This window comes from Marmota flaviventris, chromosome 17 (assembly GCF_047511675.1).
Source record: "Marmota flaviventris isolate mMarFla1 chromosome 17, mMarFla1.hap1, whole genome shotgun sequence".
In the NCBI taxonomy this organism is placed as follows: Eukaryota; Metazoa; Chordata; class Mammalia; order Rodentia; family Sciuridae; genus Marmota; species Marmota flaviventris.
The window spans coordinates 27,720,879-27,739,676 of NC_092514.1; the positions used below are offsets into that span (position 1 = coordinate 27,720,879).

The 18,798-nt window shown below is 46.4% G+C and overlaps 1 protein-coding gene across 14 annotated transcripts in view; it reads left to right on the forward strand.

The window, feature by feature from the left end:
* Positions 1–18,474, forward strand: part of Mis12 (MIS12 kinetochore complex component) — a 167,863-nt gene extending 149,389 nt beyond the window's left edge. For 13 of the 14 annotated variants that reach the window (XR_003580710.2, XR_003580711.2, XR_003580714.2 and 10 more), the window contains one exon: positions 18,218–18,474. The gene's annotated coding sequence lies outside the window, so the exon portion shown is untranslated. Of the gene's footprint in view, positions 1–1,838; positions 1,976–18,217 lie in introns of all 14 variants that reach the window. The other variant, XR_011704973.1, reaches the window with a different exon arrangement.
* The last annotated feature ends 324 nt before the right edge of the window (positions 18,475–18,798 follow it).

Consider the following 18,798-nt stretch of genomic DNA (forward strand, 5'->3'; position numbering starts at 1 on the left):
AAGCTTGAGCCTGGACTCACAACCGTTCCTGTCGCAGAGGTCCCAGGGAGTGAGTCCCAGTCCTTTGTTCAGTGAGATTTTATAGGTTTTGGGGGGATACTCTATGCGTCACAACACCACACAGCAAATCATTCCATACCATGGGAAAGTCAAACAACAACTCTTAACATTGATTAGCACATTCAATGGTGGAACAAGTTGGGTAGGGGTGCTTGGTTAGTACAAGAGGGGGATTCATTTGAACTGATTGGTTTAGGCCACGAGGGGTGTACGTGCTAAACTACATGGTTTCCCAACATGTTATCAACCACCATAAACTACTGGGAAGGTCATCTGGCATCCCAGGTATTTTCCCTGTCTCATGCTGATTGGAGGTTGCTGGGGGGGGGCGGTTGCTATGGGTCCTCACCTAGCCTAACTGAGTCAGGGACACCTGGTGCCACAGACCTCTCCTGTTATTTACAGACAAACAACTCAGCAGGGTGGGTATGTGCTTAGGAGTGCTCTGTGGGTTTTCCAAGGACAAGGGTCACGCCCCCTTCCTTGGACAGGCTTTGCTCTGAGGTAGAAGCTGGTTTCTCAAAAATGGAGTCACATTAGTTTCTCAATGGTTGCAGAAGGCTGGCAAAGGATGGGTATTTGGGCTCCTATCTATGGGACTGGCCAGCCACTCAGACACCTTCGTTGTCCTCATGCATTGGCTATAGGAGCATCTTTACTTGGCTAGCCCGGAAGTAACATAGACAGCCCTGGGGTGGTATTTAAGGAGTGGCAGTTCACATGCCTTGTCCTCAGGGGTCTGCTAAGTGGATGAGTGGCCCTCAGTTAAGTAACCACCTCCCCCCAACCCATACACACAATTTCCCAGGCCTGGCCTTGCTCTGTAACCTGCTGCTTTCCTTTCTTTTCTCCTCCTCCTCCTTCATTTTCTTCTTCCCTCTCTCCCTGGTTCTCCTCTTTTTTTTTTGAATATTTATTTTTTAGTTTTCAGTGGACACAATATCTTTTTTATTTTTATGTGGTGCTGAGGATGGAACCTAGTACCTCGTGCATGCCAGGCGAACGCGTTACTGCTTGAGCCACATCCCCAGCCCCTGGTTCTCCTCTTTCTTCCTTTCTCTCTCCATGTTTTTCCTTCCTTCCTCCCCCTTCTTCCTCCTCCTTTCCCTCCTCCTCCCCTGTCTAGTGCTCCCAGCTCCTCACCGGCCAGCACATAGAACTGGCCCGTATCACATGTGGGGGGAATAAATGCTGAGCTGTGACAATCCTGTCTGCCTCAGAAAGAGAGGTTTTATGTAGTTTTTGGCATTTACAAATCCTTTGTGAAAAGGTCACCCTGTTCTTAGAATCTTTTATTAATGCTGAAGACCGGCCCCGGAAATGTCATGTCTTTTTACCATGATATTTACTCAGAAAAGTATGACTAAGCATCTGAAATTCTATCAGCAGCTCGACCCCCAGGGCCAGGCGGGGAATATGCAGGGATGAATGGATTGTTGGTCCTGCTGGGAGCAGTTGGGTGCTCCAGAAGAGGGAGAGAGAGAGAAGGAGGGATGGATAAGGTCCAGACGCCTGGGCATTCAACCTTGTGCACTTCTCTCTGCTGTCCCCAGCAGCTCCAGAGCACAGGACTGGTGGGTCCACACTGAAAGAGATCTTGGTAGGTATGTGGGGACAGATATGGAGACTGAGGCTCAGAGCAGGCAAGACATCAGCAGGATCAGCCAGCACGTCGGGGCAAAGCTGAGACTAAAGACTAGGCGTCCCAACTCCTAAGTCAGTGGCTAGCACTTGGTCTCCCACACCCCAGTTCTCATCTTGTTCCCACTCTTGTGCAGAGCCCGGGAAGAGGACCGGAAGCGAGTCTCTTCCTGGATCCCACATTCCGGTTCCTGTGTCAGAGTCCAAGGCAGGACATTGTGGAGGGAAACGCTGGCTTGAACCATCCTGTTCTCCACCTGCCTCTGCTTCCTTCGTGAGTTCCTCAAAGCGCCACACCTCTAGATGGTCTCGGAGGGGGTCTGGTGCAGGAAGAAGCTGAAACCTGTGCTGTTGTATTATTTAGCTCAGGTGGCCACAATAAAATACCACAGACGGAGAACTTAACAGCAGACATTTGTTTTCTACAGGAGGCTGGAAGTCTGAGCAGGGAGCCAGCATGGCTGGGCTCTCGACTCTTCCTGGCTCAACCTCCTCTCTGTGTCTTCACCTGGTCTCTCCTTTGTGCCAGTTGGGGTGGGGGTGGCATGAGCAAGCTCTCCTTTGACTCTTCTTATAAAGACACTAATTGCACCTCGAGGCCCCCACCTAACCCAAATTACCTTCTAAAGGCCCCCATCTCCTAATGCCATCACCTTGGGCATTCAGGCTTCAGTGTATAAGTTTTTTTTTTGGGGGATGGGGTGGGGTGGGGGTGGGGGCACATTCATTCTGTAGCACTTGCTATTTCACAGGGATCATTTGGAAAGGAGGAGACAACAGATGTGAAATTAATGTGCAAACTGTAGATTGTATACCTGAATAAATTTTTATGATTGTTTTACCTGTGTGTGTGTGTGTGGGGGGGTAGAAATAGGGGAGAAGGACGAGTAGAACTTTCCCTGCTGAGTGCATCTGAGGAGCTGTTTGTGTCTGGAGAGGAAGGTGAGGCTCAGGCAAGGAAACCCTGGGTAGAGGGAGTAGAGAAGGGGTTTGCTGTTGCCCCCCAGCATCAATTCTCCCTGTACATGCCCCTCCTTCCCCCACCCCCATTTCAATACTCTGAATGGATCATGAGCCCAGTGCCTGAGCCAGCCACCACTTCCTGTTGCTCTGGCCACAGTTCCTGCTCCAGGGATGGGAGCTTGACCCCTGGATGTCCAGATAGTTGTTTCAGGATTTTTGCCAGGACTCACCCTTTTCTGATGTATTTGAATCTGGAAGGACATAGCCTTGAAAGTCACTGTTATAGCACTTGTGACCATGAGGGGGCATCTGGCTGTGCCCACTCAGAGAGATGGGGTAAGAATATATATTCTTTTTTTTTTTAGAATTTTTTAATATTTACTTTTAGTTTTTCGGCAGACACAACATCTTTCTTTGTATGTGGTGCTGAGGATCGAACCCGGGCCGCACGCATGCCAGGCGAGTGCGCTACCGCTTGAGCCATATCCCCAGCCCCCAGAATATATATTCTTAAACAGCTCAATTATTATGAGGACAGAGGTTTAGTTTGCATGCTAAGAACACTACCTGGAATATAAAAGTATTAATAAATATTGGTTAACTAATAAATACTGGGAGATCCTACATCCAGCCATACCTGCAGCTGATGTTTAAAATGTCTATTCCTAAATATTTTAGTTACATGAAATATTAGACCTGGCTTGTATCCTGATCCTGCTATGGAATGGTCCAGCCTTGGATACTCAGACCCAGCCTTGGATGCAGGGTGGGGGCCTCAGAGCTCCTGGTCATACTCTAGGCACAAGGAACCCTTTTTGCCCTTTGAGGAAATCATGAGGTCACAGTGCCTCCAAGCTGATGGTCACCTTGCTCTGGTGGCCATAGAAGAATCACCAGCACGGGATATGTCGGTATGCTGCCATACATCAGGCCTCAGACCCTACCGCAGATGGAACCCCTTGGCTGCCAAGGTGCTGGTGAGAGTGTGGTTGCTCATCTCTCTCCAGTGCTGGATGTAGCTCAGGATTTAGGCCTGGCTGTTTTGGGGGTAAGAGTTCCCTTCCTGTAAGTTTCTACTAGAGCTTAGTGGAAAGTTCTTCCATCCTGCATCTGCTGCAGAGGATAAAAGGATAATACTGGAAAAAAATAATTTCTACATTTAAAATTGAGTGTGTCCCATGTGCTAGTGAGTATGAAGTAGCTGTTGCTATTATTCTTAAAAAACAGGTGAAGAAATAGACATCCAGAGAAGGAAAACAGCTTCCCTGGGGCTTAGATAGGAGTGGGAGACTGGAATTTGATCACAGTCCATCTGGGTCTGGTACCTCAACTTCTAACTACTATGGTGCTTGCTGCTTGACAGAGATAGTACTGGGGGACTCATGGTAGGAGTGCCCCAAATGCAATATAGAGCCACCATCTGACAAGATGGCAGCTGGAGGCTGGACCCAATCTACCTACTTCTGTGCCAGAACTTGGTTGGGGAAGGGTGGTCTTCCTGCTTGTGGCTATGGGGGAACCTATTGGGAAAAAACTCCTGATGGGTTCCCTGTGACTCATGGGATTGGCTCACCATTGGGCAGGACCCAGGACAGCAGCTTTCCCAGCTGCAGTGGGGAGAGGAAGGCCCTCTCTTCCTACGGGCAACATTGTTGTCCACACAGGAGGCATTAGCACACCACAAGGGGTTCCCTGCACCTGCTGATGAGGGGCCAGCTCCACCTGTGCCTCCCAGCAGGCTGTGAGAGGAGGGAGGCCCTTGTGATGTGGACAGCTAAGGACAATGCAGAAGGGCGGTTCTGAATTTCTAGAGCTGTGCTTGCCGGAGCAATTTGTGTGATGGCTGGAGGCCACCTCCTTCTGGAGGCTCTGGGTCCTGGGCTATGTGGGATGAGCAGAAAGGACAGGTCATGGATCTTGGCATGTCTTATGCTTGTGGATTATCCCAGGAAAGCTCGGGATAATCCAGCACCTTCCTGGGTGCTTTGCTCTGCTATCTCCTCTCTAGGGACAGTGGCCGTCCACATGGCTCAGCCCTAGTAGGTGTTGATGGAGGCTGAGATAAAGCTTAGCTTCCATCTCCTGAGGCAGCGAGGGTGGGGGGGCCCTGCTGGTGAGTAATCCAGCACCCCTGGATTACTGTTTTGCCGGCCCTTCCAGAATTTGCTTCTCATGCAGTGAGCGACTTAGGATGCACGGAACACCTCCCCATTGGTAAAGAAGTGAGAAATCAAGACCAGCCTGGGTGACTCAGAGGCACTTTCAGCCAAGTATTGGCCCCTTGGTGTGAAAATAGCCCAGGGAGGCAGAAAGTACTGCTCTGGTAAATTAGGGCAGCCATTATTTTCCCAAGGAGGGGGATCAGTCATATTGGTAGGAAGAACACACGCTTCTCTTGTAAACTAGAACGTGACGTCTTCAGGAGAAAATCAATTCTTTGGTTGAAAGACAAATTTGTCCTTAAACTGTCAGGAGAAAGCTGGCAGCAGCAGTGGTTGGTGGGCAGAGCCTGAAGTGGAACTGAAGCTCATTCCCCCACCAGCCTGGAAGTCCTAGATGTCCTGGGACAGGGAGGGGGAAGCCTCAGGATATCTGGCTGCAATGGAGTGGATGTGTGCAGGACCAAAGGCAAGACTCTCAAAAGGGTTAGAAAGATGCAGATGGCGTTATGTTTACAGGCAGAGGCTGCAGGTGGAAGATGCAGAGGGACTGGGAATGAGAGAGTGAGAATGACAGAGTGTCCCAAATGAGTCTTTGATCCTGTTTCTCCACCCTGTGACATGTAAGGTCAAGATGTTAGACTAGTGGCTGTCACATTGCAGTGTGCATCAGAGTTCCCTGGAGGGTGTGTGACACTAAGAATTGCTGGCCCCATCCTCAGAATTTCTGATTCAGCAGATCTGGGATAGGACCTGGGAATGTGTATTTCTCCTGATCAGAGAGGCACACTTGGAGAGCTACTGGGCTCGATGCTACCTCTTGTTCTCAGGCACCTTCTGGGCACTTACTTGAGTTTTTTAGCTAAAAAGCTACTTACAGATCAAGAATACAAGCGAGGATGTGGGGAAAAAGGTACACTCATACATTGCTGGTGGGACTGCAAATTGGTGCAACCACTATGGAAAGCAGTATGGAGATTCCTCAGAAAACTTGGAATGGAACCACCATTTGATCCAGCTGTCCTACTCCTCTGTTTATACCCAAAGGACTTAAAATCAGCATACTACAGTGATAGCCACATCAATGTTTGTAGCAGCTCAATTCACAATAGCTAAACTATGGAACCAATCTAGATGCCCTTCAACAGATGAATGGATAAAGAAAATATGGTACATATATACAATGGAATATTAGTCAGCCTTAAAGAAAAATGAAATTATGGCATTTGCAGGTAAACGGATAGAGCTAGAGAATATCATGCTAAGTGAAATAAGCCAATTACCGCAAACCGAAAACGGAATGTTTTCTCTGATAAGTAGATGCTGATCCATAGTGGGGTGGGGTGGGGGTTTAGGAAGGGATGAAGGAAATTTGGTTTGTATAGAGGGGAGTGAGAGGACGGGTAGAGCTGTGGGGATGGGAAGGACAGTAGAATAAGACAGACATTATTACCCTGTATACATGTATGATTATACTACTGGAGTGACTCTGCATCATATACAGCCAGAGGAATGAGAAGTTGTGCTCTATTTTTATACAATATATCAAAATGCATTCTACTGTCATGTATAACCAATTAGAACAACAATAACAACAACATCAAAGCAACTTACAGGGTTTAGTCTGATAGGTTGGGAGCATCAGTGGGGAACAGAGTGGGACAGAATCCCTCGGGTCGTGGGGTTGGAGTCTGGCCCTTCTTTCCCTGGGGATAGCAGAACACCAGCCACTCTATAGCCTGAGATCCTAAGGCTGATCTCTGGGTCACTCACTCCCCCAAGAGGCAAAGGGTTGACACTCTTCCTAGGATGCAAAGAGGGGGGTCCTGCTAAGATAGTTAATGCCAAGAATACCTTGCACCAGGTGCTGAGGTTGGCAGAGGTGGTGGGGTGTTGGAGTGGGGAGCAGCTCAGAGACAGAACCTTAGGGATTGGCATCAAAGTTCATGTTCAAATATTGCTCCACGTTTTTGTGCTGTGTGACTGGCTGGGGGCGCATTTCACCTATTGATCTCTGATTTTCTTATCTGTAAAATGAGAACAATGAAAAGACCTGCCTTACAGTTCTCTGGAATTGTTTGGGGAGGATAAGGCAATGGGTATGGAATCAATATGTCACCTGTAAATTGTGGACAAGGAGTCGTCCATCAGTATCCTTAGGGGTGGGATGGGGGATTGGTTCCAGGACTTGCCCCTCAGCTGTCAGAACCTGCAGGTGCTTACGTCTCTTATATACAATGGAGTCCTATTTGCACATAAACGACACTTATCTTCCCATACTTTTAAATCATCTCTAGATTACTGACAATAGTGAACACAATGTAAATGCTGTGTCAACAGTTGTTATGCTATATAGTTAGGGAATAATGATAAGAAAAAAAAGATAATTTTTTTTTTCAAATATCTTTGATGTATGGTTGGTTGAATTTGCCAATGCGGAAACTTCGGATATGGAAGGCTGACAGGATAAAAGCTCCAATTATTTTTTAAATTTTAAACAAGGGGAGAAAAGAGAAGTGGAGATGTCACGAAGAGAGTCACTACCATGGGTTTGGGGTGTTGGCTTTAGCCAGGATTCTCCCTAACAAGGAAGATGGAATTGGCTCATTGTTTGGTTTTGGGAAATGGTCCATTGTGTTTTGGAAATGTTGACATTTGCTGGTTTGGGGCAGTCATGGTGCTTCTGCATGCTTTCTTTTAAGAGTGGATGTGGATCAAGGGGGTGTAGTGAATGTGGACAACCCTCTGAGCCGACTTCCGCCAGCGTTGTGCAAATACGAACACAAGCAACAGGCACCATATGAACTGTGTCTACTGCACAACAGGGGCTTTAATTTCCACTTTGAAGGCTGGTATTATTGGTCCCACTTTAGAGATGAGGACACTGAGACCTGTAGATGTTCACTTTGACGAGGGTCACAATTTAGTGTGTGTGGGGGGCCAAGTCCTTGTTCCTCGCCCCCTTCTGCCTCTCACAAGGGACATGGAAATACATTATAAACTGTGCGGTGTTGAGTGACTGGAAGGGTCTATTAGTACAACAGGCCCTTTATTGATTTTTAGTGATCACAGTGATTTTCTGGAGCTTTTTAATTTTCCTAGTTGGACAAATGTCCAGCCTCTTGTGCATATCCACCCAAACAGCATTGCCCATGTGGCCTTGGCAGCACCCTGTAGCTCTGAGTCCCAGCCCCAAGTGACCACAGGCATCTCGGAGGAGTCGTAGGAAAGTGGGTTATAGTCACCTTCTCTATTTTTTTCACATTAGCCCATTGCCTGGGAAAATTCCAAGCTCGCCCCCCCACCCCACCCCCAACTCAAAGCCACTTTGTTGCGCTGGCATAATTTCTTACAATAACATTAACATATCATTGGAGCTCATTACCTTTGGTGTAATAGTTCCCTATTGAACTGTGTCAGACTAATTATGTCAGTTCCTTTTCATTCCAGTTTAGTGCTTCTCCAGAGAGTCGCAGTGCAGCACTGGTAATAATGATTAAACTGCTGTCTAATGCTCCGCTGGACGGCCAAACCAAACAGGGGAAAATTCCTCACTGAAGATGGACTCGCACAGCCCTTGTACTGGATGCAACTTGGTGTTTTAAAAGCCATTACCTGGCGGTCATCTCTACGTGACGACGGAGGTCTGGTAGTGCTTCTTGGGGGATGAAAAGGCAAATCAGGAAAGGAAGCTTTGCAAGTCAAGGAGTGGCAGAGAGGCGGCCCAGGTGCTTTGCATTCCCTGGGTGAGTGCGCAGGTTCTGATGGGGACCATCTGGAGCCAAGCTTTGCAACTCAGCCAGCAGAGGTGGGTGTGCAGGAAGAGGCCAGGGTAATGAATCAGGACAAGCCAATATCAAATGCTTAAAGCTCTGTTGCCAGTGTCAGACGAAAGAGCCCGGGGAAGATGAATGAAAATGAAGTCATTTTCACCTTCCCGTAGTCTCAGGAAGAGCTCTTTGCTCAAGTCTAAATCGAACATAATCTTTGTCTTTTTGCATAAAAGGAAGGAAGGAAATCTTGTGCTTTGACAGGAGCTTTGACAGAAGGTTGATGCTCTTTATCACCTAAAGAGCAAGGATGCTAACCTGTGCTGAGAACCCATTATTGGTGGTTATTAATGATCCTAATAATAATAACCAGCCCCGGCTGAGTGATTACTTTGTGCCAGGCATCGTGTTAAGGGTTCATGATTGCTAGCTCATTTAACCCATAAAATGATTCTATGTGTGTGTGTGTGTGTGTGTGTGTGTGTGTGTAATTATCTCCACTTTTCAGATGAGAAACCAGGGTGTACAGAGATCAAGTAACTTGCTTAGGGTCACTCTTAGATCACCATACCTAACTCCAAAGCCTGTATGCAAAGCTCTTCTCCCACTTCATTCAGCCAAACAGTATGATTAGAGTTGTTTCTCCTCCAGCCTGGAGCTGTGTCCCTCAGTCACTGGATGAGCCCAGTAGATACTGTCACCACCTTCCTGGGGCTGAGAACTTGACAGTCAATATCAGCACAAGGTATTCCATCTGTGAGCGGGCAGAGGCAGAGGGATAGAGAATGACTTCATTCATTCACTCCTAATATTTACTTGAGTGTCAACTGAGTGCCAGGTTCTGTGAGGTGCTAGGGATGCAGGGGTCAGCAAAACCCATCACAGGCTTTGTTTTCTTGGAATCTGTAAGCCACTCAGTTCATGGCAGCTGGGAAATGGCAGAGGCGGGAGGGGGGAGAGAAAGAGAAAGAGAAAGAGAAAGATATATATCTATATCTGTATCTATCTATCTATCTATCTATCTATCTATCTATATATATATATATATATAGAGAGAGAGAGAGAGGAAAAGGGACTGAGAAGATAAATCCTTCCTCAGTGACCTGCTTCCTACAACTAGGTCCCACCTCCAAACAGTCCATCCAGCTACCAATGGATTAATCCATTAAATGGATTCATCCACTGATGAGGTCAGAACCCTTATGATCCAATCATTTACTGTTATGGTTTGAATATGAATTGTCCCTACAAAGTTCCTGTTGATGTCGAAATAGTCAGAGGTAAAATGATTAGATTATGAGAGCTGTAAGCTAATCAGTCCATCCTGGTTTGAATGGACTGACGGGGTAGTAACTGTAGGGAGGTAGGGCATGGGTCACTGGGTGTGTGATCTGGAAGGGTTGTTCTTCCTGCAGCTGCTTCCTTCTTTCTCTCTCTCCTTCCTGACCCCACCAAGAGCCAGGCAGCTGTCCTCCATTGATTGCATTCCCCATGATGTGATACCTCACTTTGAGCCCACAGCAATTGAGCTGGCCATCTTTGGACTGAGACCTCTGAAACCATGATCTCCAAATAAAATTTTTCTCCTCTAAGTTGTTGTCAGGTATTTTGTTACAGCGATGAAAAAAACCAAACTAAAATTGCCTAAAAGCCTCTCCTGTGAAGTTTGCTGTATTGAGTACTATGTTTTAAACACAGGAACTTTGCGGGGACATTCCAGATCCAAAACATAACAAGAGAAAATTGGTCGTACCGAGGAATGAGGCACTGCTGTAACAAATACTTAACAGTGTAAAAGTGACTTTAGAGCCAGGCAACATGTGGAGGCTGGAAGAGTTTTGAGGTACATGCCAGATAAGGTCTACGATGCTGTGAATGGACTGTTGAGAATGATTTGGATGAGGGCTCAGAGGGCAAACAGGAGAGCTACAGAGCAAATCTCAGTGTTCCTCAGGAATAATTAAGTGATCAACAATGTTGGTGGATGGAACGTGAAGGACGTCCTAGTCCATTTTGCACCATAACAGAATGCTGGAGACTAGGTAACTTACAAAGTAAAGAAAGTTATTTCTCACAGTTTTGGAGTTGGGGTAGTCCAGTATTAAGGTACCAGTATCTGGTGAGAGCCTTCGTGCAGTATCATCTCATAGCAGAAGGTGAGGAGTGAGAGGAGACAAGAAGGAGATATCAAGAGGGGTGAACTAGTCCTGCTATAAGGAACCCACTCCCATGATAACTAAAAACCATTCCCACTATAACAGCCTTAGTCCATTCATGTGGGCAATGCCCCAAACCACTCAAAAATTACCATTGGGTCCCACTTCCTGACACTTCCACACTGGGGATCAAGTTCCTAACCATGAACTTTGGGGGGACACATTCAAATTGTAGCAGATGGAAAAGGTCATTCTGATGAAGTCTCGGATGGAAACGAGGAATGTGTTATTGGACAACGGAGGACAGATGGTCTGTATTACAAAGCGTCAGGGACTTTGCTGAGTTGTGTTTGTGTCCTACTGTTTAATGGAAGGTAGAGCTCATGAGTGATGAAACTGGATATTTGGCTGAGGAAATATCTAAGTGTTAAAGGCACAGCTTGGCTTTTCTTGACTGCTTAGCGTAAAGTGTGAGAAGAGAGAAATGGCTTAAAGATGGAATTGTGAATTGGAAAGGAAGCTGATCTTAAAGACTTGGAAAATTCTCAGCTTATCCATATTGTAAAGAATGAGAAGGATTTTTTGGAAGACAACTTTAAGGGAATTACCATCCGATAAGAAGATCAGACAGCTGTTTAAATTGAAGGAGGAACTCCTGTTTAAGATGATGGAAGAAGGACCCACCTCACCCACAAGGTGATCCAGAGACCATCAGAACAATTTCCAAGGAAGAGGCATACCTTGGCAGCATGACCCCCAGGTTATGGACCAAAGCCCCTATTCTCTTGTGCTTTGGTCATTGGCCACTACCAGGTGTTGCTCCAGTGGGACCCAATGTCCCAGGAACTATGGGTGTCACTCCTCTGAAAGTCACAGATACCAAGCATGTGGTGCCCAGAGTGCACTGAGCCATAGTGGCAGGGCTATACCTAGATTTTGAAGAACTGTCATGAATGCATGATCCAGGCAGAGAACTAGAGAGAGCTTCGACTAGAGCCATGCCCAGAAGAACGACAGGAGAGAGGTTGTTCCTGAGACCCCAGAAAAGTAGAGGCATTGTGTGTGGTTTTAGCTCTGGGGAGTCACAAGCATGTGTTTCCAACCTGTGAGGGCTGAATGCCTGGGATAGACCCCACACAGCTCAGGGAGGAGCAGGACCACCTGGAGTCTTTGAAACCAACCTCTGACCAAAAAGGTTGTGGGTTGACTTCCACCCCAGGGAAGAGCACTGAGCTAATGAATATTATTCTCGAGCATAAGATTTTGAACTTGTCCTTCACTGTTCTACTTTTTGTGATAAGAATGTTTGTCCTGGGCCTGTCTCACCATTGTATTTTGGAAGCATCTAACTTGTTTGATGCCACAGGCTCACATCTGGAGGGGAATTCACCTCAGAAGGAATTGTACCTTGAATTTCACCCCTATCTGGTTTAGATGATGTTCAGAGGAGACTTTGAAATTCAGGCTTCTGAATTGATGTTGGAATACATTATGACTTTGGGAGGCTACAGGGGTGTTTTGCATGAATTTCGGGGGCCAAGGTTAGAATGCAATGGGGTGAATATTTTGTCCCTCAAAAGTCATATGAAACTTTAAACCTAAAATACTGGGATTAAGAAGTAAAGATTTGAGGAGGTGATTAGGTCACGAGGATGGAACCCTCATGAATGAGATTAGTGCCCTTAGAAAGGGGGGGCCTGAGAGAGCTTGTTCACTTTCTACCACATGGTAACACAGTGAAAAGACAGCCACATGTGACCTAGGAAATTGGTCCTCACCAGACACTGAATCTGCCATCACCTCGATCTTAGGCTCCCTAGTCTCTAGAACTATGAGAAGTTAACCTCTGCTGTTGAAGCCACCCAGGCTGTGTTTTTGTTATGCAGCCTTAGCTGAATGTTATAGCATCTCCAAGGCAAGGAGGTATAGGAACAAACTTTGTAAGTTGTGAAGTACTGAGGAAATGGTAATTGTTGTCAGAGATTTCACGAGTCACACTAAGCTTGGTACATGGTGACTCTGCATCAAAATTACCCAATAAGTGTCAATGATGTGATGAAATGCAGATTACCTGGGCCCCACTGGCCTTAAATAACCATAATGGGACTCTGCCTGTAGCAGCTTTTCCTAGGATGTGTTCTTGGTGACACTATATCCATTGAATATTTATAGGGGTTCCTTAAGAACAGGTATTTGGTTTACCAATACATTTTGGAAATGCTGAGCAAATTAGAATTTATTTTTTAAACTGCAGAACTTTTAAAATGCCTCCTAATCTATTTGAGAGGAATTACTGTCTCCCAAGTGCACTTAACTTTGGCATATCTTTTCCCTAAACCATTTTGTGGGGATCAGTATTTTGTGGAATCATTGTCCCAAGGGGCATGTAAGCTGGGACTCACAAAGTCACATGCTTTCAGGAGCTGGGCAGGTAGGCGGAGGATGGAAAAAAATGGGTGTGAGCAATGGGGAGTGGCGAGGGCAGAGGGAAATGTTGGTCCACATGTTGCTTGGATTCAACATTCAATAGCAAATTTAAAAATTTGGCCCATGATTGCTGAGACTTTTGGAAGAATGAAAAGAAGAATCCTGGGAGTCCCCTGGAGGATGAGCATGCAGATGGTGGCTGGGGAGTTCTGGGTAAGAACCTGGGAGGTGTTCAGATGCTTGCAAAATATGGTTGCTTGGGAGATGAGCTTCCCCAAGATGGTGTGCCAAGTGGTGGTCATGAGAGTAGAAGGTAAGAGAGGGGCTGGAGATGCCACCATGGGCATAGACTCTTAGTGCTATGTTTCTCCAACTTTAATGAACACATGAGGCACCAGGAATCTTGTTAAATGGCAGGTTCTTAGTTAGCAGGTATGCAGTGAGCCTGAGATGATGCATGTCTGTCTAGCTCCCTGGGGGACCGAGCAGCACCAGAGGAGGGTCCTAGGACTTAGGCCACCTGGTCTGAGAGCAGGTCCATCCAGGCTGTATTTCCTTGTAATTATAGAGTATGTTCTCATTATAAGGAAAAACTTGTTTTTCCTCACAAGAAGCAGATGAATACGATTTAGAATGAAGCGGGCAGGGAATGGGAGACACAACTCTATTACTTTAGAATAAACTAAGCTCCTGTTCTGAAATGGTTACCAATAACACAGGCTCAGTAAGTGTGGGATCTCAGGTTCTGGAACCACACTCCCTAGTTAGATTTATTGCTTTTCTGGGTGACTTTGACCAAGGGATAGGACACTGAGCCTGGCTTTCTAATCTAGGAAAGACGGCAATAATAAAATCCAGCTTATTGTTTATTATGAGGATTATGTGAATTAATCTATGTAAAGCATTTAGAATATTGCCTTATAAATGCTCATTCTTCTCTAAACCTCATCCCCTGTGACCCAATGTGGGAACACTTATTCTGTGGTTATCAGAATCCTGGAGCCTTGAGCTATGAGGTCGGGGAAATGCAGAATAGATAAAAAGTAACAGCTTTGGTTTCAGACAGACCTGAAATGAAGCCCAGCCCTGTTACCTGTTCCACTCCCATCACACGACCTAGCAACGCCCCTCCCAGGTATCCATTCAAGAGAAATAAAAACATAACATCTATAGAAAAACTTCTATGCATATGTTCATGGCTGTCATATTCACAATAGTCAAAAATGTGGAAGAGCCCAAGTGTCCATCATTTGGTGAATGGAGAAGGAAAACGCGTAATAGCCATACAACAGAATACCATTCGACAACAGGAAGGAACAATGTCCTGACGCATGGGACAACATGCATGAACCTCAAGCACGTTAGTGAAAGAAGCCAGATGGAAAAACCCATGCGTTGTATAATACTATTTATAGAAAATGCTCAAAATAGGCACATCTATGGAGATAGAAAATGAATTAGTGATTGGCTAGAGCCAGAGGGGGCTTGGGGGACAATGGGAGTGAATGTAATGGGCACAGTTATTTCTTTTGGGAGGGATGGAAATGTTCTAAAATTGGATTATGGTGATGGCTGCACAGCTCTGTAATAAACTAATGATCAGGGAATTGTACTCTTAGAAAGGTGAATTTTATGGTAGGTAAATTATATCTCTGAAAAGCTTTTAAAAAGAAACAGAAAAAGCACCTTGAAACCCTTGGACAAGTTGAAGTCTCACTTACCAAGACTGCTGGGAGACCAGATTTCTCCCGCTGCCCTCCGGCTAGCACTTTCTCCACAAAGAGTGACCTCAGCCCCTGAGCCAATTGGTTTCTTTCCTCTTTCTCACCTGATTGGAGTGAGCATTTTGCAAAGCTTCAATCTCTGGGGGCAAAAGTCCAACTTCTTATTCATTGTCAAAGGCACAGAATCTGGGTCAGTAGAAAATGTGCTTTTCTCCCCTGAAGAGCGGGGTCAAGGAGCAGTTGTCAGTCCCACGAATTAGAAAGGAGGTCGGGGAAGGGCAAAGACAGGCCATCTGCCTCCTGGCTTGGACCTGGGAAGGTACTCCTGTTCACAAACCTGCTCCAGCAAGCAGCTCTGTCAAGGGCAAGCAGGTCAGGCAGGTAAGAGCTTACTGGGAACAGATGAGAGGGAGCATTTGCAACCTGAGCCAACCTGGGGTCCTCAGAGGTGGGCAGCCATGGGAAGCCATCTGAACATAGGTCAGGGCTGGGGCTCTATGGGATTTGGAGGGTCGGGGCTTGACAGAGCAGAAGCTGGGACTGGGGTCCCAGAAGGTGGAAGAGAGAGCCATGGGTTTTACGTAGGTGGGAAGTCTCCTCCACAACACCTATTTTTTTTCCTGTTTGGTACTGGGATAGAGTCCAGGGGTGCCTAGACACTGACCCACATCTCCAACCCTTTGCATTTTTTTTTCTTTCATTTTGAGACAAGGTCTTGCTAAGTCACTTAGAGCCTTGCTAAATTGCTAAGGCTGGCTTCAAACTTGTGATTCTCCTGTCTCAGCCTCCTTCTGAATTGCTGGGATTACAGGCATGCACCACCATGCCCAGCCCAGAAACACTTTTAATTGCTGTATCATTTACAGAAAGTTGTGCAAATCACCAGCGTATAGCTTCATGGATTTTCTGAGTTTGCATGGGTTTACCTAACCCCCAGATCAAGAAATGGGATATTTCTAATACCCTGGAAGGCTCGTATATGCCCTTCTATCTCCTATCTGCCTCTCATCCCCATGGTTAAGTATAACCTGCACTTTTTTTTTTAAGATGGACAGAATGCCTTTATTTTATTTGTTTATTTTTATATGGTGCTGAGGATTGAACCCAGGGCCTCATGCATGCTAGGCAAGTGCTCTGCTGCTGAGCTAAGCTGAGCTACAGCCCCAGGTCTCACCTGCACTTTTGACACCACTTCTTTGTTAGTGTTGCCTCTTTGTACATTTTGCATAAGTGGAATCAAAAACATTTGCTTGCCTGTGTCCAGTTCTTTTGTTCAACATTGTTGGTGAGGTTCACCCCAGGTGTTGTGTGTAGTTGTTGGTCTTTTCTACATGCACTATGGCACATTCCATTGTGCAAACACACTACTTGTTATTTATCAAGGCACCTCTTGTTGGGTGTCTGGGTAGCTTCCAGTGTGGGGCTATTATGAATAGTGCTGCTGTAACCGTGGTCCACTTTATTCTTTGAATGTAGCCCTTGCTGCTCTGCCACTGCAACTGATTTTTAAAATGGACATGTTTCTTTCTCTTCCTCTCTCCCTGCTCCTCCCTAATCTCTTCCCTCCTCTAATTTCTGGGGAAACAGGGTTACCTTTCTTTCCCGTTTTAGGCAGATTGAGTACACATCCACCATAGAAATGAAGTTATCCAGAATTTGGGGACAGTACCAGAAGATCTCAGAAATGACTGTCTCCCAAATTAACAATTGAAGTGCAGCTCCAACAGAGAACCCGTGGAATGTAGCTTTTGAATCCTCCCTTTAAAAGCCCCCCTGTTCCTGCTGATGGGCAGAATCATAGCCTTTGGGACAGGAATCTGCTGTGTTTCTTCTTTGCTAGCAAAGCAATAAAACTTCTTTTTCCTTTTTTTTTTTTTTTTTTCAAAATCGTGTCCTTGTTATTGGATTGCCATTGGGGACAAGGCAACACTGCTATGCATATTCTGGTATCTGGCTTTGGGTGAACACAGGATGCATTTCTGGTGGGGGTGTGACTACTGGGTTATAAGTAAGGTATGTATCCATTCAGCTTGAATAGATGATGCCCAATTGCACCCCAAAATGATTGGGCAAATTTGCACCTCCACTGTCAGTATTTAGGGGAGAGTGTGTTCCTATCTTAACCTCCTGTAAGAAATAACATGTATGGAGTCCAGCTATGAAATACATCATGCCTCCTATAATGTTCAAAGGCTGAAGCCCAACTGCCAGTACCTAAGAATGTGACTGTGTTTGGAGGTAGGGCCTTATAAGAGGTAATTAAGTCAAAACGAGGCCCTTGCAGAGCCTGACTAGTGTCCTTATAGAAAGAGAAGATGAACAATCATGGAGGTGCCTTAGAGAAAGCCCACACTGGGCAAGCCCAGGTGAGGACACAAGGACTTAGTAAGAATCCTTAGGAATCTTCGTTTCCTTTGGGTATGTGCCATGTCTGTGAAGCTCTGCAATCAGGAGGGGACAGCATGCTGTCTTTGTCTGCTTAAGCTACCATAACAAAATACCAGAGAAAAAGACTGGGCGGCTTAATACACAGACATTTCTGTCTCCCAATTCTGGAGGCGGCTGGAAGTCCAAGATCAAGGTACCATTCAATTTGGTTCCTGGTGAGGGCTGTCTTCCTGGCTGTGGACATCCATCTACTTGCTGTGTCCTCACACAGGGCAAGAGAGCTCTCTGGTGACTCTTCTTATAAGGACATTAATCCTACCAGACTAGGTCCCCACCCTCATGACCTCATCTTACTTTAATTATCTCCCCAAGGAGACCCAGCTCCAAATACACCACAGTGGACATCAGAGTTCAAGGTAGGAATGGAGTGGGGTTGCAATTTGGCTTCTTGAGAAGGCATAGCTTGACTCACAAAATCTCTGAAACAGTCACCATTTGTCAAGCACTTTACAGTTTACAAGGCACATCCCCATACATCTCTGTATTGGAGTTACACATTCAGATTGTGAAATGAAGAGACGGAGGCCCGTGGAATCTGAGGGCCTGGCTCACATGTAAGTAGGGGGAGGCCATGAGCCTGGGGTTCCAACCACTCCTTCTTCCTTCCAGGTGCCTTCTTCTCCCTTTACACCAAACCAAAGCCCAAAACAGCCGCTATTCAAGCAGCCAGGGGCTGGGTGTGGAGCCTGATCTCATAAATGAACGAATGAGTGGTGCAGTTAGAATCCTATCTGGGCTCAGCGACTGTCTGTCGATGGGCACAGAAAACGACAAGGTCGACTTGGAACTAATCCAGCATAAAGGCACCTGCGCTCTCGGGTTTTAAAAACTCTTGAACTAGTGTTCTTTCTTCTCTCCGTCCTTTACAGCCCCCCCTAGGCCCACACGATCTCTCTTCCACCAAATCTCTTTGCCGTTTACCCCCCCACCACGGAGCCGCCCCACCCACACGGGCCCCATTCCGGGAGTGATGGATGACTGCTGGACACACACAGATGGACAGCCAGAGAGACGTCTGCTTCTTCCGCGGGCTCGGCAGCGGCGGCGACGGTGATTTTTCATCTGCTCCCGAGCAGAACCAAGCCCAGACAGGCTCTGCGAGATGACAAATAAAGCGTTGTGTTTATGACGCCATGAAAAGCCTCCTTTTTCCTCCTAAAAAAAAAAAAAGAAACTTATTTATTTCCTTGTGGGTATGGGTTTGCGGTAAGTGTGGAAGGATTAAGCCTTTGAAGCTGTCGATTTATATCCGTGAGTAATGCGAAGCCTTTGTCTTGGAGAGGAGAGAGCATTCCAAATTGGAGAGGCGCGAGTCGGGGCCCCTTGGCTCCATCCCTCGGGGGCTCATTTGTTAAATATTTAACGAGCACCTCCTGCCTGCCAAGCCTGGTGTCGGAGGCTGCGAGCAGAGACTATATAGCAGAGGGCACGGTCCCTGCCCTGTCTACCG